Here is an 8,499-nt window from a genome sequence, read left to right on the forward strand (position 1 = left end):
AATTTACAAAAATCACCCAAGATATGCCTCCTCTCACAGATTCTATCTAAAACATGATCTGACTTTTGAAAATTGAAATTGTTTTAATTTTGCCGTTCATGCTTAAGTAAATTCACAAAAAAAGCCTCCTCAAATGTTAGCATTCCCATCTGCCGTATCATCACAACCACAGATAGCTTTTGGTAAGAAAGAAGAGTCTAAGTACGGAAGTTAAGAGAACAAATATAGGGGGTTCAAAGTTAGCACTGCCAGTAGTCAGATCATTACGGCCAGTGACACGTGAAATTATTCCAGTCTCCAGATGTTCAACATTCATTTATCCTCTTTGGTTGATTGTGGTGGCGATTTACTCCATGAATTTATCTATCAAATATCGATATTCCTCTTTCTTGGATTTGAACCCTGGTCTGAATTTTTGGTGCTACTAGAATTTAAGCAAAAATGTGTTTTAAGAAAATCGATTTTTTAAGTAAACTGCCCTTGCTTGGATGTTGACACATGGCTTAATCTTGGCTGTTGGCTTGAGATACTGGAAGGTTCTATTATTGCTGCCTCTTCAGTTTTGGCCAATTGATTTTCATATGGTTGTGTGGTATGACTCTTGAGTTGGGAGTGTGAGAGAAAAGACCTCTCATTTCATTAGGATTTCTTCCTGTTCGTCTCTCAAATCTCTGATTTGAGACTTGTAATCTTTGTGGTTTAGCCTCTGATTAGTGATATTCTGAGTGAATATCTATGAGAACTAAGGTTTTGCTTGAGTCATAATTTTCAGAGAGGTTTTGTAAAGCTTCTTGGTGATTCTTCGAAGATCTGTAGTCTTTTTGAGAGATAAGTGATCTAGTTCTTTATCTCTATGTACTGGGTTAAACATTTGTTATCTTTGTTGCCAATTTGGGCTATCTAGTGCAACAAAGCATAATCCAATTATTGGGTGCTCAACGAGAAATGTAGGTGTTGGTCGCCGAACCTCCGGAACTTAGACCGAAATAATTCCTTGTGTTGAATCTTTCAATTTTTGCACTTTTACTTTGTGTAAGTTGTTTATTTTTGAGACTCAACATTAATATTGTGCGATCCTTGTCCTATAGTAGAATTAGAGCCATTACTGAGGAAAAAGATACCTGGATATTGGAAAAAGTTGTTCGATCTGTTTTGGATCTAAAATTTTTGGAACTGTTGTCAAGCAGATTTGAAATAAAAATGAGTTTTTCAAACTCGCTCGGTGAGATCTTTTTTAGTTTTCTATAAGGTCCATTTTTCAGAAATTAGGGTGTCTAGTTTTTTCCTTCCCCTTGAGACTAATCTTTGTCCAAAGGCTCCTACAAGACCTTGGAATATGAGATAAATCAAGTATTGTCGTGAGCTTGGAAGATCTTGAAGGAGAAACTTTAGAAACGTAACTTTGTGATCTTTGTTATAGTGTTTTCTTTTAAAACTTGATCTGCATGTTTCTGTGAGTGTATGAAATTTGTGAAATCCTATTTTACTACGCGTAATACTAAGATATGTGTTGACACCAATTTGTGCTCTTATTGTTTCTTTGCAAATCTGTGAAAGCTTCTTCAATTTGTGATTCATACTTGATAATAATATGGCTTCTGCTAAGTTTGAAGTTAATCAGTTTGATGGAAAATGTGATTTCAATATGTGGGGTCAAAAAATAAAGGTTATTTTAATACAAATAAGGTGTGTTAAGGCCCTAGATGATAGTTGGCTTGCTAAGTTAGCTCCTGCAAAGAAGGCTGAACTTGAAGAAATTGCTTGGAGTACCATATTTTGTATTTGTTTGAAATTGTAATAAAAAGTATTGGTGAAACAAAGACTGCTTCTAAATTGTGTACTAAACTTCATGATAAATATGTGAGAAAAACTACTTCCAATAAATGCTTCTTATTGAAACAATTCATTTCTTCAAAATGGATCCTCTTAGTTGATTTGGATGAAAGCTTAAACAATCACAAAACTTACCCAAGACTTAGCCAACTGTGATGAAAAAATTTCAAAAGATCAGATGGCTGTTGTCTTGTTAAACTTCATTGGTGATAGATATAAAGATATCAATGTTTCTCTAAAGTATGATAGGGAAGAACTTATCACTAATATTATAATAAACTCCTTAAAATAAGACTCTAGAGATGAAAGTAGAGTCCACTAATAATCAACATGGAGATAATCTACTAGCAAAAGGAAAAGTATTTGGTAAATTCAATTATAACTCTAAACTTTACATTGAAAATAATAATAAGAAGTTTAGTGATAAGAACAAGTCCAAAAATAAGGCTAAAAGGAAGAAGTGTTATTACTGTAGAAAATTGGGTCATTTTGCTAAAGATTGTTTTAAGAAGAAAAATGATTCTAGAGAGAAGAAGTCTGATGATGGGAGTAATGCTTTAGTATATAATAGAGCTAAAGCTGAAACTGGTTTAGTCCATATTAGTATGAAAAATAACTGAGTGATGAATGGATCTTAGACTCAGGTTGTTCTTTCCATATGTGTCCAAATAAAAATTGCTTCCTTGACTTTGAAATAACTATAAGAGGGCAGGTTGTAATGGAAAATAATTTCACCTACCATAACTTGTTATTGGATAATGGTAATGTTCTATTCCTGAAAGGAACAAGGTATGTTCTTGATCTAAAGAGAAACTTGGTGTCCTAAGAAATGTTAGATGATATGGAGTTTTATATAAATTTGGGTCAAGGGCACATTAAAATTCTTAGGGGCAATGACTTATTCATTAGCTCTCCTAAGAGACATGGCCTTTATTTCCTAAGTGCCAAACCACTACTTGACTTGACTACTTTTACTTAATCTGAAAACTTTACACTTAAAGAATTATGACATGATAGACTTTGACCATATTGGCAAAAAGAGTTTGAATTTGTTACAATCAAAGGGAGTTTTTGGAAAAGTGAATCTTGGTGATTTTGGTCCTTGTGAACAATGTGTTATAGGGAACAAGTTAAACTACTTTTTCCCAGAGGAATTCATAAATCCAAACAAACTTTGGAATACTTGCATGCTGATTTGTGGGATCCTGCTATTGTGAGCACTCTATCTAGTTTTAAATATTTTTTACCAATCATTGATGGTTTTTTAAGAAAAATCCGGGTTTCCGTACTAAAAATAAAGATGAGACCTTTTTTTGTCTTTAGAGATTGGAAGACTCATGTTAAAAACCAAACGGATCACAAAATAAAAACCTTAAGGACATATAATGGTTTGGAATTTCATAACAATGAATTCAACAATCTTTGTAAAGAACGTGATATTTTAAGATACATAATATTACCTATATTCCTTAACAAAATGGAATAGCCAAAAGAATGAATAGGACTCTACTAAATAAAGTTAGATGCATGTTGTTGAGTTCTTGGTTGCCTAATTTGTTTTGGGGCAAACCTATTAAAATTGCTACATATTTTATTAATAGAAGTCCTACTAGAGTGATGAGTTTGTTTTGCTCATGAATTTTGCACAATTTTAACTTGATTATTTGCTAGATCTTGTGAGTATAAAATGTTTTTGATATGTTTGTTAGTGTTTTGAAGAATAGGAAATATGATGCAGAAAGAGGAACTAAAGCGGAAGAAGAAATCAAAAATAAAGAAATTGGAGCAAAAAGACAGTGCCTAGGTGCTCCAAAACTGAAGAAAAACTGAGATTTGAACCCGAGAGGCAGCGCTTAGGTGCTGTGCATAAATTGACACGGCACTTAAGCCGTGGTTCCTAGCGCTTAGGCGCGGTGTTTGGGTCGTCTAGGGCTCGTTTTTGGGCCATTTTAAAATTCATAAAAAATCCTTCTTTCTACACAAAATGGAGGAGACACCTATGAATACATCTTTCTCATACTTTTGAGGAGTTCTCCACACATTGGGAGATAAGACAACAAAGATTCAAAAGAGAAGTTCAAGAGGAATAACACCAAGCAATTGAAGATTTGAAGCATTGATTGGAAGGAGAAGGAGATCTTGGTGCAAGAATTTTACTTTTTCTTCTACATCTTTATTACAAATTCGGTAATGTATTCTAAGACAATTTACTATTTTTCTTCTTACATTATGAATGGTTAAATTTATTGTTAGGACGAATAATGTAACTAATTGGGATCCTTTACATTTTCTTATTAAGATTCTTAGTTTTTAATCTTTCCTTGTGTTGATTTTGCTATGAGTTGAATGCATTAAATTATCTGATCAATAATTTTATGATTTTTGTGAATTCTTTACAGTTAAAGATATGAGTTTAGGATTTAAATCATGTAGTAAAATACAGTACATTAATGGTATAACGAGTAGAGATGCCTATACCATATATTGTGGTCATAATTGAATTTCTAGGACAAAGAACTTATTTAACTAAGTTGAATTTGCATAGAGACATGGAATTTAATTAGTTGAATAGGCTCAATGAGAACTTGAGAGGGATAAACTGAATACATTAAGAGAATTTGATCGAACACTACATTAGAATTGAGTTTTAATTTGAGATGTAAAAGGTGATCAATAGGTAAAGTTATTCTGCCCTAACATCCATTCATTATTTGATTTTTCAACCAATCGTGTGAGCATTCATTTATTTTCTAGATTTTAGATTAAAACTCAAATCATACAACTTTTAATTTGTTTCCATCAAATAGTAGTTAAAGAAAAAATTGAATTAAGTGTTAGAAAATAGTCCTTGTGGGATCAACAATCTGGACTCTTAGGTCCACTATTATTTGTTACGGTTCTTACACTTGCGAAACTAAAGTACATAACAAGTTTTTGGCACCATTGTTAGGGACCATTACTTTTAGTCTTAACTTATTTTTTATTTTTAATTGTTATTTGATTTGTTTATTTTTTTATTTACAGAAAACTGTTTTCATTCACTACAACAAATAACCGATTTCGCGACAAAAAAATGTTGTCACAAAAAATGAGATTTTGTCGCAAAAGTAATTTAGCGACAATAATACGTTTGTTGCAGGTTTTGTCGCTCTATATGAGTCGCGGAATGTGCTCTGCGACACCTTTCGATAGTTCATCGCATTAAAAAAAAATCACTACACTGTTTGTGTGAGGCAGAAAATACGAAATGGCGACACAATATTTGGAGCCATAATGTCGTCGCAATGTATACATGCCACAAAAAATTTTAAGGGTGACAAGTTAGTTGTCACAACGAATATTCCAATAAAGTTTTTACGAGAATTATATTTGCTGCAAATGTTGAGTCAACGAATACATTTTGCAACAACTTTCGATCATTCATCGCATTAACAAAATCGTAACATTACTTATTTGCCGCAGAAAATATGAAACAGCAACACGATAGTTATAATTATAATATTGTCACAATGCGTATATGTCGCGAAAAAATAAAAGGGCGACATGATAGTTCGTTGCAATGATTATTCCAATAAAGTTTTTACGAGAAAAATATTTGTTACAAATATTCTTTTAAATGTGTCACTTTTGCTACCTATTTTGTTTTGCAACAACACCTGCACGCAGTAATATATTTTCAATAACAAGTAATATTTGTCGAGAAATATGTTTTACAATGTATTTGATATGTCGCATAATGTATTTTAATATATTCAATATTTGTAGTACAATATTTTATGTAACAAGTGATGTATGTATTTTAATTTATTTCGCAACACAAATAGTCTGTTGCACCATCATTTGTACAACGGGTATAGTTGTTGCCAAACTTATTTCGTAATTATTTATATACCTCACATATTTCATTTAACGATATATAATATTATTACGCAAAGTATTTTGTGACAATAAACTTTTATTTATATATCAAGTTGTGCTCGTAGTTAAATTTAGTCAGCAACACAAAGGGTTTGTCGCTTCAACGATGTACAAATGTCGCCTAATTGATTCGATTTTTATTTATGTATGTCGGAGATTCTATTTTAAACACACAATTTTCGATTTCTTTCATCGCAATAGAATCGTTATTGTGGTGCACATTTATATGAAAATGTAACATAACTAGAAATAACTAGTGACTTTATGAAGGACACGCTTCAACATACAATTATTAAAATATAATTGATATAAAAAAAATCATATCACTATCAACCAAATAAATATAGATCAAGGTATTATCTACAAACTTGGTTACCTCCAAAATCAAAACAAATACAAATAAACTATAGTACTAGCAATTTGAAGGTTGAGCTACTTTGAATAATTCGACAAACTTGAAGATTAGAAAATAGAACTAGGAATGTGGAAGAAATAATAAAAAAAACTCACGTGACACCCAAATAACATTCTTGACTCAATATACACTTCCAACTCTCTTTGGTTAAATGAAAACTCCTGTAAAGAAAAGCTCCACAACTTTAGTCTAACAAGTACATATAGAAAGTAATTAATGAAATACTAGCTTCAAGAAAATATTTCAAATATCTTACATTGAATATTAGAACAAGATCAACAACCATCACAATAAGTAATCAATATATTTTAGTAGCTGATTACTCTAACCTTAAATGTGAATAAAAATTATTTTCAACTCTCAGATGATGCATCGTCAGTACTCGAATCTACAGAGGGAAGGAAAAATGTAGATAATCATTAAAACAAAGAAAAGAAAAACATTACGCCAAAAAAGAAAGGCCTCTATATATATATAAAGAATGTTTTACTTACCAATATCACTATCACTATCACTATCATCATCTTTATCATCTACAAATTTCTCATCTTCACTGTAATATTCATTCAATGTATCATCTTCCTCTTCCGAAGTATCATTTATAACATTATTCATATTTTTATTTATTGATTCCACATCTATTTGTAATGCTTCATTTTCAATAATATCTAGATCAATATCTCCTCTATGGCATACTTGAGTGCCACGATCTTCCTGCTGTATTGGCAAGACAATATTTGATGATTCATTTTCCTGAAATATTACTTGCTCACTACCGCCATCATTTTTTTCAGGAATGTCCCATATCTCTCTATGCTGTACCTCTTCCACTACTTTCCACTATGGACCCAACAAAAGATCATCCATATAAAATACTTGTTGTGCTTGAATGCCAAGCATATAGGAATCATCCATGTACCATTTACGATTCACATTGATAGAAGTAAGATGGTAATCTATGATTGTTCTTTTTTTCTTTGAATTATTATCGTACCAATTACACTGGAACAAAGTGACGCGGTAGTAAAAAACGTATACCAACTCAATAACATCACATAGTATACCAAAAAAGTTGATGTTATCATCTCTCGGCACCATTACTACACTATTTTGTGTTGTATGGCAATCATCTCAATCTTTAACAAGGAATCCAACCCCATTAGCAATACAACTAGAACAAGAAAATATTCTAAAATCTAGTTTACATGCTAATGCATACAATTCTTTGCTTACAACCGAATCTTTTTTATTATATAATCTTGTTATCTGTGTAATAAAAACATATTAATCAATATACCTTCTGATACGAATGTTATGTTGCATTAATAAGTAGATAAGAAATGTATTATAACTTACATGTGAAGCAAACCATCCAGGAAACAATTCTTCTTGTTTTTTTTCCAAATTGTCATGATTTTGTTGTTGCAATAACTCCATGTGCTCACTACAAAAAGAACATGCAATTAAATACTATAACATATTAGTAATTAATAGCAAACAATTTAAAAGTTGATTAAGAACTTACTCTAAATATTGCCGAATTTCATCACAATTATTTAGGACATACCAATGCGCTTCATCAATTTCTTGTTTTGAAAGTAACTTTGGTTCTGCATGACCTAATAGCCTAGTATTTTGAGAGAAGACTAACAAGCTTGTAGATGTAGTCCCACCATCATCATTGAGCTCAGGTCGATTAAATCTTGTTTCAATATTGTTGAGATACATCGAGCAAAAATTCAAAGACTCATTAACAATATATGCTTCAACAATTGATCCTTCGGGTCGAGCTTTATTCGTAACATAACTCTTATATCGACCTAATATTCTGTCATCAAATATTACATGAAAAGTTTTTGAAAATAATAATTCAATGAACAAGTATATATGCATGGAATATTATCAATTACCTTTCAATTGGATACATCCATCTAAATGCAACGGGACCTCAAAGTTTTGCTTCTTCAGGTAGGTGAACAGCTAAATGAACCATTACATCAAAAAATGCCGATGGGAAAATTCGTTCTAGTTTACATAAAATTATAACAATTCCCTTTTCCAATTTCTCTAAATAATTTATATTCAATGTTCTTGAACATAATTGTTTAAAAAAAAAAACAGCAGAGTTCTACAATTGCAGTACAAACCTCCTTTCGCAAAAATTTTCAAATAACAACGGGAAGAAGTTGTTGCAACAACACATGACAATCGTGAGTTTTCAAAACTAAAATTTTGCCTTCATTTTCTCGAACACATTTAGAAATATTTGATGCATATCCATCAGGAAACTTCACAGATTTCAAGAACTTACAAAAGATTTTTTTTCCTCCAAC

The 8,499-nt window shown here is 31.5% G+C and overlaps 1 long non-coding RNA gene across 3 annotated transcripts; it reads right to left on the reverse strand.

Annotated features, from left to right (window-relative positions):
- Window positions 1-6,232: 6,232 nt before the first annotated feature.
- On the reverse strand, window positions 6,233-7,740 carry LOC111394908. Of its 3 annotated transcripts, none has more exons than XR_002702758.1 (3): window positions 7,692-7,740; window positions 7,523-7,610; window positions 6,233-6,327 (listed from the first exon to the last, which is right to left on the reverse strand). It is a non-coding gene; the product is annotated as an uncharacterized LOC111394908 (long non-coding RNA). The 3 variants fall into 3 exon arrangements; XR_002702756.1 differs by lacking the exon at window positions 6,233-6,327 and adding an exon at window positions 6,516-6,554; XR_002702757.1 differs by lacking the exon at window positions 6,233-6,327 and adding an exon at window positions 7,367-7,432.
- Window positions 7,741-8,499: the final 759 nt, after the last annotated feature.

Source organism: Olea europaea, chromosome 5 (assembly GCF_002742605.1).
Source record: "Olea europaea var. sylvestris chromosome 5, O_europaea_v1, whole genome shotgun sequence".
Lineage (NCBI taxonomy): Eukaryota > Viridiplantae > Streptophyta > Magnoliopsida > Lamiales > Oleaceae > Olea > Olea europaea.